Here is a 21103-nt window from a genome sequence, read left to right on the forward strand (position 1 = left end):
ACACTGGATCTATATATTGTTATAATGATAAAACATCTTTATGTTTTTCTTTAGTTATTTTTAAATTGTTGTTGTATGCCCTCTGGACATCCCACATTGGCAGAGTTGATCGGCTGCCTCTAGTTTGCCTCTTCATATCACAAACTCTAAAGTTGTCTTCTACTCGAAGTGAGTACTTAAAAGAAAAACTACACGGATTTTCTTTCTTTACACGGATCCAAAAAATTTTACGCCATAAAAATGAATCATTATTTTGATCTTTTGTTTTCTTTATTAGAGTTTGCTGCAGCAGGCTTGAAAACGCAAAAATATCATTTTGTGTCATTTCAATTACTGTACATTTATTGCTGACCATTCTTACAAGCATGTACTAGTCATTTGGGATTGACATTGTACCGCTATATTTTTTTTGGCACGTTCTATAGAGGCATGGTCAGAGTCACACTCCAAATGCGTGTGCCCAGGAACTAGAAATTTATGATTCAATAGTTTTTAATCCTTGTTTCTGTGTAAGTATGTAGTTATATACTGCAGGTAGTGTGTTATTGCGAGTCTGTCCTGCACAAGTATCGGAGTATATTATAACATGTTCTGTTACTTCAGGTAGGCTCATAATAAACATTTTTAGACATGACCCGATTTCATCTGCGCCACGTTGAGCGATAGCTTCGTGCCACATATAGCAGGAAGTTTTGCCCGTATTACAATTTCTTACAGTAAAATTAAAAGTCCATAATTTTCGTTTGTAAAATGCTACAGCTGTATTTAAAAATGGTGTTGCTAGGCATTGTTGTAAATCGCAAACTGCTACAACGGTCGTGTTATTTGAGGATTTTGCATGCTGTTTGTCTAATGATTTACATTCATAATGAAACTTTGCTTTTTGTTGATGAGAGACATGTTCTTCGTGCAAGCGATTTTGTTCGATATCATTAGTTGTAATTTTTATTTTTGTAACAAACTTGTCACAAGTAGAACACGTATCATTGTGCGGTTTTTTAAATTTCAAATTTAGGCTTTTAAAAATATTACTACTATAACTAGAAAGACTAACTGCTTGTGTACTAACATGGTCTTTTTCATGCTGTTCTAAATATAAGGAAAACATTTTTTGTAAGTTTAAGCCAGTCTCCAGGTATTGCTTTGTTGTGTGACTTCTGGAATAATGACTTTCATATGCTGGGAAACTGTGATTATGAACATAAGCTACTACTGCAGTTGAATGTTTAATTTTTGGTTCATGTCTGCCTCTTTCGTCTCTTCCAATTATCCCCGTGGGTGTCTTTTTTTTTCTTCTCAATAATTCCATTTATGAAACCACGATTCTCGCCATATACGGTACGAAAACATTGTTGACATACTTTCTCTCGTCTTCCGTCAATTTCTATACCATACTGTACAGATATGTCTCTTTTCTGTTTTGTATTTTCAGTTTTAACTCTAACTGGTTTTGATAATAATATGTGATGACTGAGATGTAGACGTTGCATATCCCGTGTTTGTAGTGAACGATAGTCGGTAAAAATACTTCCTAATTGTGTATCCGTAAATTTAGTTTTACATTTTAATCAGCATTCTTGTAGTACACCTACAGACTTACTTAATATTTTCTTTCCGGATTGGTTTGTATATTCTTCTCCCTTTCTAATTTTTTCAGATCTTTCCTTACGGAGTTTTCTCTGCATCATGCCAATACCATGCTTTCTTTTAACCCTAACATTACCTTGCGTTTCTGCCGTCACCTAAGAAGTAACTGTATTTCTAGCATATGTAGAATCATCAGATGAAGATGACAACTGATCAGCATCTTGTACAGAATTAGGGATCCAAGTTCGATCCATGACGTCATCATCAGATGAAAAATCTCCAAGTGTTGAGTCGGGCGTAGGCACCCGGTAGCCTGATGGACCAGGAATGGATTGCATGATATCCTGTTGTTGGGAACCCTGAAATATAAAAATTAACTGTTTCTAAAAAAAGATTTTTTAATTAATTTATTATTTATGCATTACCTTCCTACTGGATTGTAGATAAATAATATAAACCTTCATTTTAAAAAGTATGTAACTTGATAGATATTATTTCATAATAAAGTAATTATAAACCAAATAAAATTAACTTATAAACACACCTTTGTTTCATTTTCCTTTACTGCTAACTCCAACAATTTTTTTGCTCGAGCACTCATCATATAAAATACTATCTAAACAACTGTTTCCTGTGGCGCGAATACTACTACTAACTAACGTAACGTACTAACAAGTTATCGGTGAGAATTTGATACCATGCTGTTATGAGGACGGGGAAAGAGGAACCTACAGTAATAAACATAATTTTGGTGCTCGTATAAGTACATCGAAAGGACTAAATAATGTTTGATCATATTATATTAAGTGTACAATTGTCACATTCTGATCAATACAAAACACCAACTTTGTTAGGTCAGACTAAAATAAAATTAGTTGTCAACTTATGATCAAACTACATGTTTAGATTTTGTACTTATCATAAACAGATCCACATAAATCCGTTAGGGAGTGTTGCGAATATAGTTAACATAATCTGACCAAATGAAAAAGCTTTTTTTGCTGGTATATATGTAGTATGAATCACAAATTCGATAAAAATGCACTTATCATTGTCTGACCTATAGCCACAGATATATATATATATATATATATATATATATATATATATATATATATATATATATATATATATATATGGTAAGAACAGTGTGACTTTATTTTACATTGGATGTTTTGGTGAGCTTATTCCTAAGGAATACACTCATATGATGCCACCTAAAGGGATAGAAACCGGTACTGATGTTTCCTTAATGACACTGCAAAGAGAGAAGTTCTAGCAATGGTCAAATTATTCTAGTGGTCAAATAGTTATTTACCTACTTTTAAATGCCTTTTTCATTTACTATTCTACATTTCAAAAATTTAACCAAGAATTTATTTTCTTTTTAAACCTACTAAAATAAGACAACTAAAAATTTACTTTTATAATTTTAAACATTCTACCTAACAGTTTTCAAAATTTTCTTTTTTCTTGAGGTAGAAGAATTTGTTATGTTCCTGTTCAACTCTCTCATACGAAAATACATTCTTGATCGAAAAAACAGCATTTTAGTTTTATCTGAGCAATCAACTGAAGTACTCTTTTGAAGCAATAACTTTAAATAATTTTTACAAATGAACAAACCATTGCAGTTTTCATATTTGAATATTTTTTCTAATTCAACCATTTTATTCATAAATTCTGGTGAAGGTGTTGTTAAACCCCCTTCACTCAAATGAGTCAACCAAGTATACTCATTCGAATCAGATGACTTTAAATGATTGTCAGGATGCTTAAGCTTATGGCAAATGTAGCCTTCCAAATTTTCTAGTCCATCATACTCTATATCTTTTAAATCAAGATCAGTTTTAATATCTTCATCAAAGTTTTGCTCGATTTTAAAAGAAGAAAAATATTTAGCACATAAATCTACATCTTCCATAGGAACATCAGGAGTAATATCTTCTTCCACATTTCCGAAACTTGAAAGAGATCCCTCATTCCTGCCAAGACTGTATGATCGTAAACGATATTTAAATTTTAAAGCATTAGGGTGATCATAAACACCTCCTTTTGCCCTAATTACACCAAAAAAATTTTCAATAATGTCTTGATTTAATCGGTATGTAAGAAGATATTTTGTGCCAAATCTGTCCTTTAGATCAGTAAATAGAAGCTGGATGATGTATTCGTCATAATGATGCCTAAAATAAATTGAAAAATTAAAAAAAACATAAATAACTATAAATTACAGTACCTTTTTGAAAAGGAAGTAATGTTGTTTTGCCTTTGACCCTTAAGTTTAAAATATTTGTGCTCATCAAATTAATAATGTTGTCTTGGGTGCTTAATGCTAACCCATAAGCTTTTGTTCTCTCCCTCGTATCAGTTGCATAACATTTCACGTTTAAGACATCAAACCAATCGTTCACCTGAAAGAAATTACACATCTTGGAAATAAACTCAAAGATAAACTCAATCAATTAATGTTTGAAAATAGTTTTACAGTAAAAGAAAGACATTAATACATAATTAACATAATATTTAACAATAGTATATTCTTTAAATCATACCATTTTAAAAAATTCGGCACACTCCATCCAGTTATGATGATTTAGCATTCCCATAGCTCCACATCGGGAAATTGCCATAGAAATGGCATATAAACTATAAACTAGAAATCTATAACTTCTATTATAGATTTGTTTATTTCCTTCCCATTCAGTATAAACCCTTGGTCAACAAAATGGTTTCTAATCAACTTTATTAAATGAGGCACATCAGCAAAAACAAATATTTTTTGATTATTTGCTGGATTTGCAAACCATGTGTTGGTATGACTAATATTCAGTTCATTATAAAGTGATCTATTACTGCTTCCCAGATCACTTACCATGGCTACTAACTGGAAACCTACAAAAATTGTACACAATTATTAAAAAAAATAATTTTAAAAATTCTTACTGCTAACTGTGACAATCATTAGAAATATGCAATTTTTTAAGGTCTATTTCATCAAATTCTATTACAAACATCAGACAATATATATTCATGCGAATGCTAAATTATAATACCTGATGATTCAGCATAGTTTATTACTTCAAATATTTTTTCCTTGGAAAGTTTGCAGTCAAAGTCATAAAAGACTGGTTGCTTCCAAGCTTTGAACAATCCTCTTAATATTATGACTTGGACATAACTGTATGGCCTGAGAGTTTCGTCATTTGCCTTATCATATAAATAATTCTTTTTAATTTTCATTTCATCAAAGCACATTACACATACTTTGTCCATATCAGACATTTCAGTCAATTTCATAAAGTTGAAAACATTTTTTAATATTCCTGGGGCAATTTTAATTTTTTTAAGCCATGATCGAAGACTTGGCACAGCAGGAAAGGGATATCCCTTTTTTAAAAGAAGCCTATATGCTCTTGGACCAGCCGAATAAATAACAATTGCCTTGGATATATCTTCCATTGACCATCGAAGACGAGTTTTTGAACCTTAAATATACAAAAATTGGTTAACAGCTAGTTTAATTAATTACTCAGTGTAATTATAGTTATGTTAAGTGCCCATACCTTCTAATTTTTTAAGCTGTTCATTGCCTAAAAGCTTTCCGATAAGGTCTTGTCTTTTTTCTAAAATTTCTTGCCTTTTTTCCAACATTTCAATTTTTTTTTCAGATCAGCAATTGTTTTATCCTCCTCTAAAAAATTAATAATCATATTAAAACAAATAAATAATCATTACATTGCTCTAATTTTACTAAAACAAAGTCACTAAATGGTAGAAAAATTAAATGCATTCAAATGATTTACTATTGATGTTTGTAAACAAACAAAACAGCATACATACCCATTGTTAGATGATTCTTGTGACAAACTAGTACAAGGAACATTTACTGCCAAGCAATCACCTGCAATTGTACTAATAGTTACACTCTTATCAGTACCATTCCCATTGCTCTTATTTAAATTGATGGTATGGTTAGTATCACATCTGTAAAAAATTAAATAACAGAAATAATTGAAACACAATAAAAGTTCCCAATACTTACACTTGTAAAAGTTCCCCCACAACTATCTTTTGTTGTCTTCTTTCTTGCCGCTTTTCCCTTAACAAATCTTTATTTATTGAAGAAACTGAAGAGAGCGGCAAATTTTTTGAGGGAACAGCTTCTTTTTTTAAACACCTATAAAAATATTTTTGGGTGTATCCTAATAATTCATGCTTTAAATTTCGCACATAATCTTCTTTGGTAAAATGATTCGAACAAATACGAACAGTATTTAAATTAAAATTGTCTTCTCGCCGGCATCTTTGCAGCCAAACCCTTCTCACAGTTTTGTCGTTTGGGAACCTAAAAAACTTTACATCGTTCTTGAAACACTTTGCCTGGTTGTACACATTACACCCTGCTACAGCACACCGCATTTTTAAATTCAAAATAATAATAAAATAATTTTAGAAAAAATCGAAAAAAGCTTAAAACCGTTACAACCTCTATTGTAAATGTAAATAGCTCAAACAAAATGTCGAGATCGTCACCTACTGACGTCACTTGACGTTTAATAGCCCGCCCACATCTGCGCGGTATCATATCTTCGCTTGTATGTATCATGCATTGACAATTGACACCCCTCACTTTGCGCATGTGCGGCCGCAATCCGACAGCTGGAAATGCAACGTAAATGTGATATTTTATTTTGTAAATTATTGCAAACATAACCACATTTATATTGGCCCAAATTATAGTTGATTTGTTGATTATATTATCAGAATCTTAACAATTCCTTGTGTGTTGATGTTAAAAAGTGTAATACCTATACCAGTTATGGCCATTACTTTTTCTTTGTGTAATAAGAACTTTTCGCCTAAAGATGTGTTAAAATTACACACTAAAAAGAAACATCCAAAGGACAATATTTATAAACAGAAGTTCACTGACATTATACGTAACTTTTGCAAGAAAGGGTTTAACACAATACACACTCAAGGCACATTTTGGAAGCCTTCATCCTACAGAGTTTAATAAAATATATGCAGATATAATATATTCTTTTCAATGTGTTTATTGCAGCAAAAATTTTAATTATCAACACCATTTGAGGTCACATTTAAAGAACACACATAACGAGACTTTGAGTGTTGATAATAATAAAATGTCTCCATTGAAAAGCAAACAACACCCAGCTATTCACAGTGAAACAAATTCTAAACAAATCCTGGGAATACCACATTGATCTTTACAACAACCATTTTTTAAATTGCTATTTTTCAGTACTAATCAATTTCATTTAGACTAATATTATACTAACTACTAGAAAGAAATTAGAAAATTAGACAAAATAAGAAAGGAAGGAACACGTTTTTTGTTTCTCAAACATTTTTTTTTTATTTTACATTAAATACTAACTTACAACAATAATTATTGTAATCCACAAGGAACAAAGTTCCTGTATTTGGCTGTATACCATATATTAAAAAATTTTGAATAAAATCCTTTATAAAAAGGTATATAAAAAACCCAGTTGGGCTATGTTGAATTGACAAAACGTTTTCGGAATAAATATTCCATCATCAGTGTCCTAAAATAGTATTTAACCACTTAATTAAAAAGAACATGAAATAATTTAAGTTTTGACTAAGGTTAATGTAAAAATGTGGTTAATAATTACTAGTTAATACATGGATGTAGCCACTAAATATGTGGGTAAAAACCTTTTAAAAATTATTAAATAAAATTTGGTTTACATTATGTCTAATTTACAGTTAAGATGTTAAAGTTACCATTGGATTGGTAACATGGCGACATATGACTCTACATTAGTTGCGAGTCCTGAGACGGTATGTCTACGAGGACTTTGTCAAAGCAACTGATTGAAATGACAATCTTGGCAAGTTAAGACGGAAGTTATGACAGAGCAGTCAGTGTAACTGTATATGTCTATTTAAGACAGAAGCCAACGTTGTTTAAAATTGTGAAAGTTGAAATAAAATAAAATTATAACAGTATCAACCATCAATGTTATTGTTTTAAATTATGTATGTGAAATGAAATTGTGGTGAGAAGATTATGTGATTATAGTTAGGCAACCAACTATACAGTGTCAAGTGGTGTGATGAAAAGATTCTAATATAAGGCCCTTTATGTTTTAATAACATTTGGTACCTGGAAAATGGAAACTAGACACTGGTGGAAAGTTGGGTTCTTGAAAAAGTATAGGAATTGATATATTTAATATGTGAGGATGTTGTTCGATGAATGAAATAAAACTATTATGATAGTAGATTGTCTATAATTAGACAAAATAAGAAAGGAAGGAACACGTTTTTTGTTTCTCAAACATTTTTTTTTTATTTTACATTAAATACTAACTTACAACAATAATTATTGTAATCCACAAGGAACAAAGTTCCTGTATTTGGCTGTATACCATATATTAAAAAATTTTGAATAAAATCCTTTATAAAAAGGTATATAAAAAACCCAGTTGGGCTATGTTGAATTGACAAAACGTTTTCGGAATAAATATTCCATCATCAGTGTCCTAAAATAGTATTTAACCACTTAATTAAAAAGAACATGAAATAATTTAAGTTTTGACTAAGGTTAATGTAAAAATGTGGTTAATAATTACTAGTTAATACATGGATGTAGCCACTAAATATGTGGGTAAAAACCTTTTAAAAATTATTAAATAAAATTTGGTTTACATTATGTCTAATTTACAGTTAAGATGTTAAAGTTACCATTGGATTGGTAACATGGCGACATATGACTCTACATTAGTTGCGAGTCCTGAGACGGTATGTCTACGAGGACTTTGTCAAAGCAACTGATTGAAATGACAATCTTGGCAAGTTAAGACGGAAGTTATGACAGAGCAGTCAGTGTAACTGTATATGTCTATTTAAGACAGAAGCCAACGTTGTTTAAAATTGTGAAAGTTGAAATAAAATAAAATTATAACAGTATCAACCATCAATGTTATTGTTTTAAATTATGTATGTGAAATGAAATTGTGGTGAGAAGATTATGTGATTATAGTTAGGCAACCAACTATACAGTGTCAAGTGGTGTGATGAAAAGATTCTAATATAAGGCCCTTTATGTTTTAATAACATTTGGTACCTGGAAAATGGAAACTAGACACTGGTGGAAAGTTGGGTTCTTGAAAAAGTATAGGAATTGATATATTTAATATGTGAGGATGTTGTTCGATGAATGAAATAAAACTATTATGATATAAAGTTCATGTAAAAATTAACTTATAACTCAATTATATTAGGCCCTGTATGTCAAAAAAACAACATTTGGTACCTGGAAAATGTAAAACTTCTTGAGTTGTAAGTTCATGAATATGAATATCTGATTGGATGTTGACAAACTGAGTGAAGTAGTTATATTTTGTGTGTTGACAAGTATGAAATGGACAAAATTTGATGGTTGAAAGTGGTTTTGTAATATATTGGTCGTAAAGTACTTAACTTATAACTTGCGAAAAAGCCCTATCTGTTATAAAGCAACACTAGGTACATAGGAAGATAAAAGATTAAGTTATAAGTTGGTAAGTTGAATGAACTATTGGTTTATATTGACTATAATAGTAAAATGAAATTGTTGTATGTGGCTCTGTTAAATTTGAGTAAAGAGAATGAAAATTCAGGTGTTTTGAGAAAATTGTGATAAACGGATAGACTACGAAAGGCTGAGGTCCCCAGAGAACCGAAGCCAAACCCTGAGGGAATTGTGTAGAGAAGTAAAATAAGAATTTAATAATATGGAATGGGTGGTGGATGATGGATGATCTGATCTGAATTTGAGAGTGTCGAAATAGAAGCATGGAAAGTATTGGTTATAGAGATTAAGACATGAATTTTGGGTTGAAAAGAAAAGAGTGGGATAGATGGAAAGTAAGATGTATTGGAAGAAAGGTTTTTAGAGTGAACTAAGGGAGATGAGTATTAGGTGAACCAATAATTAATATGGAATTTAATTGTAGAAGTAAATTGGGGGTGTGGGTTAGGAGAATAGTTGGCGATGGAGAGGGAGAAAATCTGGATTGAATGAAACATGACGATTAACGCAATTTGGGCTTTTTTGTTTTTCTTTAAGAATTTCAAGATCTTCGTATAAATCTAATTTGAGGAAATTTTTTTGGGAGATATTGTGGATAAGTGAAACGTCTTCTGGGATATTGAGGGTGTGGTTGTGTTCTTTGAGATGTTGAGAGAAAGTGGAAGTATTTTCTTTTTTTATGTGCTCTAGAGAGCGTGAAGAAAGAGATCTGCACGTTCTACCTATGTAGGTGGCATTGCAATCTGAACATTTAAGTCTATATACTCCACTCCGGTTCATATAGTTGATAGGATCTTTGAAATTAGAAATGTGTTGTCCCAAGTTGTTGGGTACTTTGAAAGAAACATGGGTGTTTTCAACCGAACGTTGGATGAGATTTCGAATATCTCCAGAAAGACTTTCATGATAGAAAGGGAGTGAAACATAGTTGGATTTGGTGGTAAGGTCTCTGGGGAACGCAGTCTCCCGCAGGGTCTTAAGGCGTTTTTTGTGGATGAGTTTGTTGATGATGTTGTGATCATATCCGTTGTTGACTGCTATTTGTCTGAGTATATTTAGTTCTTTTTTGTAGTTTGAATCTGACAGTGGAATGCTTTCTAGGCGATGGATGTAACTATGAAAAGCTGCGTATTTATGTGACATGGGATGGTTGGATGAAAATGGAATTACGTGGTCAGTCTGTGTGGGTTTCCTATAGATACTGAAGTCGAAGTGGTCATTTAATCTGGTAATGGTTAGATCAAGAAAATTAATTGACATGGAAGATTCTAGTTCCATGGTGAACTTGATATTGGGGTGAATTTGGTTGATTTTGGAAAGTAAAAGTTCAGCTGAATTGGAATTACCTGAAATGAAGACTAATCAATCATCAACATAGCGAAACCAGTGTAGTATTTCAGGGTTTTTCATGATCTGAGTGGATTCTAAATGATCCATAAAGACATCAGCTAATAGAGGGGAGAGACAGCTGCCCATGGCTAAGCCATCAGGTTGTCTATAGTAATTGTTGTTAAAAACAAAGAAATCTTGATCTAAACAAAGTTGTAATAGTTGGATAATGTAGTTAGTGGTAGATGAGGTAATGGAGTTGGCTCTTAGAAGTGAGTGAACCAGATTAATTAAAAAATAATTTTCTCACCACAATTTCATTTCACATACATAATTTAAAACAATAACATTGATGGTTGATACTGTTATAATTTTATTTTATTTCAACTTTCACAATTTTAAACAACGTTGGCTTCTGTCTTAAATAGACATATACAGTTACACTGACTGCTCTGTCATAACTTCCGTCTTAACTTGCCAAGATTGTCATTTCAATCAGTTGCTTTGACAAAGTCCTCGTAGACATACCGTCTCAGGACTCGCAACTAATGTAGAGTCATATGTCGCCATGTTACCAATCCAACGGTAACTTTAACATCTTAACTGTAAATTAGACATAATGTAAACCAAATTTTATTTAATAATTTTTAAAGGGTTTTTACCCACATATTTAGTGGCTACATCCATGTATTAACTAGTAAGTATTAACCACATTTTTACATTAACCTTAGTCAAAACTTAAATTATTTCATGTTCTTTTTAATTAAGTGGTTAAATACTATTTTAGGACACTGATGATGGAATATTTATTTCGAAAACGTTTTGTCAATTCAACATAGCCCAACTGGGTTTTTTATATACCTTTTTATAAAGGATTTTATTCAAAATTTTTTAATAATTATTGTCTTATGAAAAATTGAATATGCTTAAAACTGTAGAGACATGAAATATTGTAAGATTTGGTGTGAATAATTGATACAATACAAGTTGTATGTCGACAAAATTTGTTATATTAAGGTTACCTGCTTATATTTATTAATGTTATTATCTTCTGCCATATTACAAAATGTTATTAATATCTTCTGCCAAAATATACAACACACAACTGAATACTGAAAACAGGTGGCTTACACCGAGTATGCATTGACAATTGACACCCCTCACTTTGCGCATGTGCGGCCGCAATCCGACAGTTGCAAATGCAATGTAAATGTGATATTTTATTTTGTAAATTATTGCAAACATAACCACATTTATATCGGCCCAAATTATAGTTGATTTGTTGATTATATTATCAGAATTTTAACAATTCCTTGTGTGTTAATGTTAAAAAGTGAAATACCTATACAAGTTATGGCCATTACTTGTTCTTTGTGTAATAAGAACTTTTTGCCTAAAGATGTGTTAAAATTACACACTAAAAAGAAACATCCAAAGGACAATATTTATAAACAGAAGTTCACTGACATTATATGTAACTTTTGCAAGAAATGGTTTGCAACACAATACACACTCGAGGCACATTTTAGAAGTCTTCATCCTACAGAGTTTAATAAAATATATGCAGATATAATATATTCTTTTCAATGTGTTTATTGCAGCAAAAATTTTAATTATCAACACCATTTGAGGTCACATTTAAAGAACATACATAACGAGACTTTGAGTGTTGATAATAATAAAATGTCTCCATTGAAAAGCAAAGAAAAGAACACTTGTGCTATGTGTAAAACATATAAATCAAGATTTACCAGTGATATGTTAAATCACCTGAGTAGTTGTCACGATATAAAAATAGAGACAGAAGAATACACTTTTGCATCAGTAGCAAAATTTCAAGAATGGAGAAACAAAGTTGAGGAAGAATGTAACATTCAGTTTCGCAAAAGGAAAACAAAGTCCACCAAGCATAATGTTATTAGAAAATATATATGTAGTCGGTCTGGGATATACATATAAACCAGTTGATGAGAAAAAGAGACACTTAAAGCTTCAAGGCAGAAGAAAATTAATGGATTTTACCCTTCATCTATAAATTTAGCAATAAAAACAAATGGTAAATATTTTTTTTGTTTTTGAGGTATATAATATTAATTACATTTTTTTAGGGAGTTGTATTGCCAAGTTTGTTAAAACGCATGTGGGACACAGATCTGAATTAACACAAATGACATTGACAAAGCAAGAGAAAGATGAGATTGCAAAAAAGTTTGCCCAAAAAATACCATTCAATAATATTTTGGATGGCATTAGAGACTCTGTGATTGATTCAAATTTAAAAAGAATTCACTTGACTACTAAAAAGGATTTATTCAATATTGAGCATTCTTATTAACTTGCACATCCACCAACATGGCACAAAAATTATGCTAGAAGTATAGAAGCTTGGGTAAATATGATGAAAGGGCAGGGTATTGGAATTTTGTACTTAGTATATTTCTAGAATGTAGCACATGTTTAGTTTTTAGTACTTTTGTAGAATAAAGTGTTTAATCAATTCACTGCTAACTATTTATTACCATCACTGGGGAACAACAAGAGACAACTAGAGAACATATTCGCGAGAAAAAGTGTGTTTACAAAATTAACATTGAAACATAAATGGTTAACATTAAAGCTGAAAAGAAATGAAAAATTAGATCACTTTCTGTTGTTTGACACCCTTATAAGAGATTTAGAAAATGCTGGTTCAAAACTAGAAGAAGACAAAGTATGCCATTTATTACTACCATTAAATGAAGAGTATGAATCAGTGATTACTGCTATAGAAACAATGAATACAACTATTAAAATGTAAAATCCAGACTATTAGATGAAGAAATGAAACTTAAATCACAATAAAGTAAACCAGCTAATGTTAATGAAATGTCATTCCAAGGCAATCAGCCAATAATTTGTTATAAATGTTACAAACCAGGACGTAAGATATCATAGTGTCGCCAATTCAAAAGTGGGAATAGATCATCATCATCATCATCATTGGCTTTTACAACCCTTCGTGAGTTTTTTCCGCGTTTACTATTGCCTTCCATTGATTCCGATCCTGTGCTATTATTTCCCATACTTCCATCTTCTCCAGGTCTTCCCTGACTGCGTCTTTCCACCTTTTTCTAGGCCTTCCTGTCGATCTTCTACCATCTGGTCTTTCCCAAAACACATTGCTAATTAGTCTGTCGTCATCACTCCGTACCACGTGGCCTGTCCATCTTAATCTATTGGCTTTTATGTATCTTACGATGTTTCCTTTCCCGAAGAGAGTCTCTATTTCATTGTTGTATCTGTTCCTCCATTCATTTGTCACGCTGTCCCTGCAAGGACCATATATAATTCGCAGGATTTTGCGTTCCCATATTAATAGCTTATTGATTTCTTTCTTTCTCAATGTCCATGTTTCACTTCCATATGTCACTGCTGGTCGTATTATGGTTTTGTACATTTGGATTTTGGCACGCCTTGAGAGAAGCTTTGACCTCATTAGATGTTGAATGGCAAAGAATGATTTATTCTCCGCCAGTATTCGTATTTCAACCTCCCGTTCTCCTGTGTTTTCACTGGTAATTGTTGCTCCTAGGTATTTGAATTCTTTGACCACCTCAAAATTATGATCGTTTATGGTAATGTTTTGTCTTATTCGCTGTCGTTCCTTTTTTGATACGACCATGTATTTAGTTTTTTCTTCGTTTATTTTCAGGCCTACGCTTAGTGTTGCTTCTTCAAAGTTCGATACTATATCCTTAACTTCCAGTGATGTCTGTGCTACTGCATCTACATCATCTGCAAATGCGAGAATAATCTTTACTCCTCTGGCAGTTATGACTGGTTTGACTCTGGTAGAGATTTTTCGCATTGCATATTCCAATGCTAGGTTAAATAGTAATGGGGACAGCGGGTCTCCCTGTCTGAGTCCGGTGCTTATGCCGAAAGCCTTTGAAGTTTTGCCTCCTATTCTAATTTATGCAAAGGAATTGTTGACACACATTCGCGCAATCATGGTCAGCTTCTTTGGTACACCTAACTCCATCATTGCACTCCACAGTTTTAAGCGATCTATGGAATCATATGCTTGTTTGAAATCTATGAAGATCTGGTGTACTTCTTTATTATATTCCCAATACTTTTCTAGCATTTGTCTGATAGTAAATATTTGGTCGATTGTTGATCTTCCAGGCCTAAAGCCGCATTGGTAATCGCCAATAATTTCCTCTGTATATGGCAGTAATCGTTTTAGTACAACTGAAGCTAATATCTTATATGTAGTACCGATTAGTGAGATTCCCCTGTAGTTGCCACATGTATCCTTTCTGCCTTTTTTATGTATTGGCACGATAATACAGCCACTCCATTCTTTTGGCATTATTTCTTGTTCCCAGGCTTCTTACATTAATTGGTGTATTTTAGTTCTAAGTTCATGCCCTCCTTTTTAAATAGTTCTGCATCAATATTGTCTAGTCGCGGGGATTTGTCATTTTTTAGGGTTTCTATCGCCGTGATAATTTCTTCCAGGCTTGGCGGGGGTACTTCTATCTCGGCCGTTTGGTACTCACAATTTGCTTTATTTCCATCCGCGCCTACCTGGACATTTAGAAGACTTTCAAAGTATTCAGCCCATCTTTCGATTATTTTATTTTCAGCTGTAATCATTTGCTCATTTTTATCTCTCACAAAGTTCGGTGTTCTTATATATGCACCTTTCTTATGTTGTCTTACTTCTTTGTAGAATTTTTTATTTTGCTTGCTTCTGTGTTCACGTTCTACTTTTTCAATTTGTTGTTGTAAATGTTGTCTCTTTTTTCTCTTTACTGTTCTTCTGGCTAAGGCTCTCTCAGCCTAGCAAATCATAGTAGACGAAATCAAGGTGGTAAGCAATCACAGGTGAATCGAGCAAATGAATTAACCTTCATTGCATTAAGTGCTCTAACTATGTGTGACATAGCTACTTTCAATGTACAGACATTCATTCTGGATTCTGGATGTACACAACACATGGTAATGGAAGAAATGGTTGAATACATGGTAGATGTAAAACAAATCAACACAGTGAAAATTGGAACTGTAAAGAATGGTAAGGTTTTGGTATCAAATAAGGTAGGTACAGTAAAAGCTACATGTCAGGGACGAGATGTGTATTAAAATAGAAGCACTTATTGTTAAAGGTATATCACATAACCTCATTTATGTATCTAAATTATTAGAAAAAGGTTTCAAAGTAACATTTGTTAACAATATTAATGGTAAAAGACAAGCTATAATAAATAAAACTGGATCAAAATTTCTGTGTGAAATGTTGAATAATTTATTTTGTTTAAAGGTAGATTTTGTTAATAATAAATATAATTATTGTAATGAGACAACTCATATAGTAAGTTATGTAAATAAGACTATAGATGATAATTTATGGCATAGGAGATGAGGACACATAAATAGGCACAATTTCAAAATATTAGGACTACCTTATAGTTCAGAAATTTGTAAAGATTGTATGGAAGTTAAAAGTACTCTTAAACCATTTTATTAATGTTATAAATACACAACAAAAATTGGTCAGTTGATACACTCAGATATTTCAAGTCCAGTATCTACACCAACATCTGAAGGTTATACTTTCAAGTATTAATCGATGATTACTCGCATTTTTTAGTAGTAAGATTATTAAAAAAAACATGAAGCTGATCAAAATATTATTCAGTTTATTAAATTAATTAAAACTCAGCACAATCTAAAAACGCAAAGAATTAGAGTTGATAATGGTGGTGAATTTACATCTAATGCATTTAGATTTTTGTAAAAATAAAGGTATTAAGGTGGAATATACAATGCCTTATACTCCACAAGAAAATGGGATTTCAGAGAGAATGAACAGAAGCTTATTAGACAAAGTAAGGACCAAATTTGCTGAAATTAATCTACCCAGAGAGTTATGGGGGAAGCAATTCTGTGCTCAGTATATGAATTAAATAGAACACCTACTAAAGCAAATAACGGAGAAACACCTGCCACAAGATGGTACAATAAAAATGATTTATCAAAAATGAAAGTATTTGGAAGTAAGGCATGGGCAGTAGTCTTACCAAAACAAAGCAAATTAGAAAGAAGTGCACAACCTTGCATAATGATAGGATATACAGAGGCTGGATATAGATTATAGAATTATGAAACTAATGAAATCACTAAGACCAATATGATGGATGATACATATAAGAAAATAATAGAAATTCAATATGAAAATGAACTGTAAGGGGAAATAAATGATATAGAAATTCAAGATGATGATTTAAATGAAGCTAATGAAGATGAAACAGAGAATATAAGTTCAGAAAATTATGAATGCATGCCAAAGATAGAAACAACAAAAACAGGAAGAAAAATAAAAGCACCCAAATATTTAAGTGAATATGAGACTTATACATAGAGTATGATTTTTGTTTATACAATAACAAAAAGGTTTGGATATTAATATATGTAGATGATATATTATTAATAGGTGAAGATAATGATGTTAGAGACATGGAATGCTGGAAAAAGAATTTTAAGATATCTACCAGGAAGTAAGAAACTGGGATTACTTAACTTATTATAAAAATATAGATTGCCAGATAACACTTAACCCTTTGTTGCCCAAATATAGAGATTCAAGGAAAAATTCAAATATTTTTACATTTTTGGCATAAAAACATCCAAAATGAATAATATATTTTGTTGTTCTAAATGATTGATATTTACAGGAAAAAAACAAAAAATTGGACTTTTGAGTACCGTCAGGAAATACCTAAGTAAATATAGGGCATTATATTTTATTTGTATATTTATAAAATTATTTATTATTAACATTATCATTAACAAATAATTAAATATTGATAATATGATGTTACAAATTTATCTCATGATAAATCGCAAAACAGTTTTTTTTTTCATTGCAACACAGAAACACCCCACATCTGCTGCATTTACTGTGAGTACGTGACTGGATACCTTGGGCACTACAGTACTCACACCGGCCTCTATTACCTTCGTATTTGACCCAGTGGCTTCCCCTATTTCCTAAACGTATGTCGTCTAAAACGCTAAAGTTGTACTTTCGACGCTTCTGTAATGGTTTCAAGATTGAGTTTCTCTTCTTTGATTCACATTTGTTCATATTCAATAATCCTTGAGAGACTGACCTTCGAAACTCAAACGTGGTCATCTTTTCAATAAGGTCACAGTGTATGATATATGAATTTATAAATGCAATATCTAAAAATCCCCAAAATAAACGGTGCCACCATTTTTTTGATCTACGATTCATACCATACGTAGTACCCAGTTGATCAGCATGATCTACCCCACCCATGTGACGATTATAATCCTCCACAACTACTGGACAACTTATGTCAGATTTTGTACCATCTTTATTAGTTATTTTGACTGATGTCAGCTCGGTTCCGTGGAAGTTAGTTGCAAAATTCACGATTGTATTGTCATTCCATTTGAAAATACCTATGTTTGTGTTGGAATATCTATAGTCAAAGTCTCCCCTTTTAAGAGTTTTATCTTCAGCTAAAGTCTTAGGAAAATCCTTTCTATTACTGCGAATTGTTCCACATGCTAAAGTATTCTCAAGTCGTAGTTTTTCCAGTAACGGTATTGATGTGAAGTAATTATCGAAATAGATGATTTTATTTTTGCCCCAATGTGGTTTTGTTAATGACAACACAACACGTTCTCCTAATCCATGGCGTCTAAATTCATTTTGCAGTTGTTCATTCTTGCCTTGATACACATCAAAATTTGAAATATATCCTTTTTGGTCAGCTAAGCACCAGATTTTATATTCTCGTTTTATAGGCTTCTGGGGATTATATTGTTTTAGGGTCGACCTACCCTTAAAACGTATCATACTTTCATCAACAGCGAACTTCTTGTTGTTTTGTAAAGAGTTTGAAAATTCTGGTTGAGTTTTTCCAGAACTGGACGTAATTTATATAGCTTGTCTGTGTTATTTTTTGGAATTTCCAAGTTATTGTTGCAATGAATATTTGCCAAAATTTTCTCAAAGCGATTACGTGACATTGCATTAGTAACTAGAGGAATGCCTAAATCGGGACTTCCATTCCAGTAATGTTTCCAGTTCGGCAGTTGGTGATAGGCCATGAAGAAATTGATGCCAATGAAACTGAGGAGCTCCTTTTCCGTGAGATCTAGTTGTATATTTCTCTGGACAGCGTACAAATTACTTTGGTAAGTGATATCGCTTATGATGGAGCCAAGTACTTTTATGAATACGCTGGTTGGTGTTTCCGAACTATCAAACAATTCCTCGACCACACCTTCCGGCTCCGGATATTTTGGTTTTAACACTACACTTCTTCCATCTACGAGCAGGTTGTTCTTGAACTTCATTATTAGCAGACTCTCTACTTCAACTTTTGACAAACGCAGCTTTCTGTTTATAGTCGCAGTGTTTTGTTCACAAGATTTTCTTAAAGTGCACGCTTCCAACGATACAGTAGTGATAGTGACTGACTCAGTTGAAACGGTTGGAGAGAATCCAATATCTTGTAAAACAATATCCTGCTTCTCATCATTATTTCCATCCAATTTATTTTCAAGTGTATGTGGATATAAAGAACTAGACTCTGTGGTATTATCTTTATCATTCACTTCACTTGAAATGTTCGGAGGCAGTCTAATATCTTGTAAAATATTCACTTTTTTCTCATCACCATTTCTTTTGAAATTATTTTTGAATGTACTTGGAAATAGTGAATCGAAGTCAGTGTCACTATCGTTATCACTTTCCTCTTTATCAGTATCAAAATTATTATCTAAGGGTAAGTCATCACCTGCCATAATTTCATTGGCGATGTCTTGCAATTCTGTTTCAGAAAGAGGTTTGTTGTAAAAACATTTTATTTTTTTATGCTCCATATTCCTGACGGTACTTTTGTGGACTCTGAAACAAATAAGGTTTTCTTAGCTAAACCTCTTTCTAAATACAGAATATTTGTTTTCTGTGCATACTAGATATACCAATTTACATTATATATATATATATATATATATATATATATATATATATATATATATACAATTAGAGCTTACCTTTTCTTGCGAAATGTCGAATACACGATAACAGTTAGGACTAGTTTGAAACTAACCTCACACCATGCACTTCAGAACGTAACTGATGAAATATGAATGCTAATATTACTTCTGCACATGCGCTGCATCTGAGAGGGAGAAAATACATTGGACTCCTGTGTACCGTCAGGCAGAAGCGAAACAAATGAAATATGTACAATATACACGCGTTCAAAATCTGTGGTACTTTAAAGTACCGTCGGGCAACAAAGGGTTAATAGATATTCAGATGCAGATTGGGCAACAGATAAGAAAGATAGGAAAAGTGTGAGTGGATGTATATTATTAAATGGTAATAACCCAATATCATATTTTTCAAAGAAACAAAACTGTGTGGCATTATCAACAGCTGAAGCTGAGTACATTGCAGCAGCACAAACAGCTCAAGACCTAATCAATGTCAAGGGTATACTGGGAAATTTTAATGTAATTGTCAAAACAATTTTATACTGTGACAATAAAAGTACAATTTTAATGTCTATCAGTAATGAAAATTCCAAAAGAACAAAACATATACAAAAAATCATTGTAGATATATTGTAGATATAAAAAATCATTTTTTAAAAGACTTAATTTCTAAGACAGAAGTTGTAATGGATTAAGCTTGGAGAAAGAATATTAATTCAAAAATAATGTCAAAAGAAACTAGTGTCTGTATTTAAACTTTGGTTTATTATGATTTATTTAATAATTTAACAGTTCAGGCTCTTGTATACAAAAAACTAAGAGTTCTTCTTCAAGAAAGAGATGAAATGGTTTTTTGAAAGGATGATCATTAAGTTTTTGCATGATCAAAGTCAAAATTCCGAGATGTCTGAGTTTTTGCTATATTTTAAACAATATTCCAAAAATCCACACGTTTGGGCATGAGTACGTTAATGGAAAGAAAGTAAAGAGATTAGATACATCGATACTAGCAATTACGAGATTGGTCCGTGATAAATTGTTTCAAAAAATTATTTTTGAGCATAAAGGCAAGCTCTGTACAACTATTTCAAATATCAGAGTAAGACACAATGAATCTGTTGAAATAGATGGAAACTTCATCAGAATAGAATCGTCATCAGAATAGACAATACTTTCACTGTTCCTTCAATGAATTCAACAGAATTATTTTATATACATAGGGATGTTAAAAGTTGTATGTGCACACTGAAATATGAAGATTGTGGCATTTGTATTCATGAAATTTTATTGTACTTGTATGGACTCAAGTATCAAATTTAATATGTGTAAACACATACATGCAGTTGCACAATCATTAACCCTGGTACATCACGCTTATTTTTTAAGGCATGAACTTCACACTCGGGTTTCAGAAACCCAAAGATGTTTTTTAGCAAAAAAACAGAAAATGTGAATATTTGATGGATTTGGGAGAATATCTAATCTTAGTAGAATGTGTAGAAAAAAATTTAACCATGGTGTGGTATTTCACAAAGAGATATATTTGTTGAAATTCAAAAATAACATAAAATAATATTCAAACATAAAACA

This window comes from Diabrotica undecimpunctata, chromosome 9, assembly GCF_040954645.1.
Source record: "Diabrotica undecimpunctata isolate CICGRU chromosome 9, icDiaUnde3, whole genome shotgun sequence".
Lineage (NCBI taxonomy): Eukaryota > Metazoa > Arthropoda > Insecta > Coleoptera > Chrysomelidae > Diabrotica > Diabrotica undecimpunctata.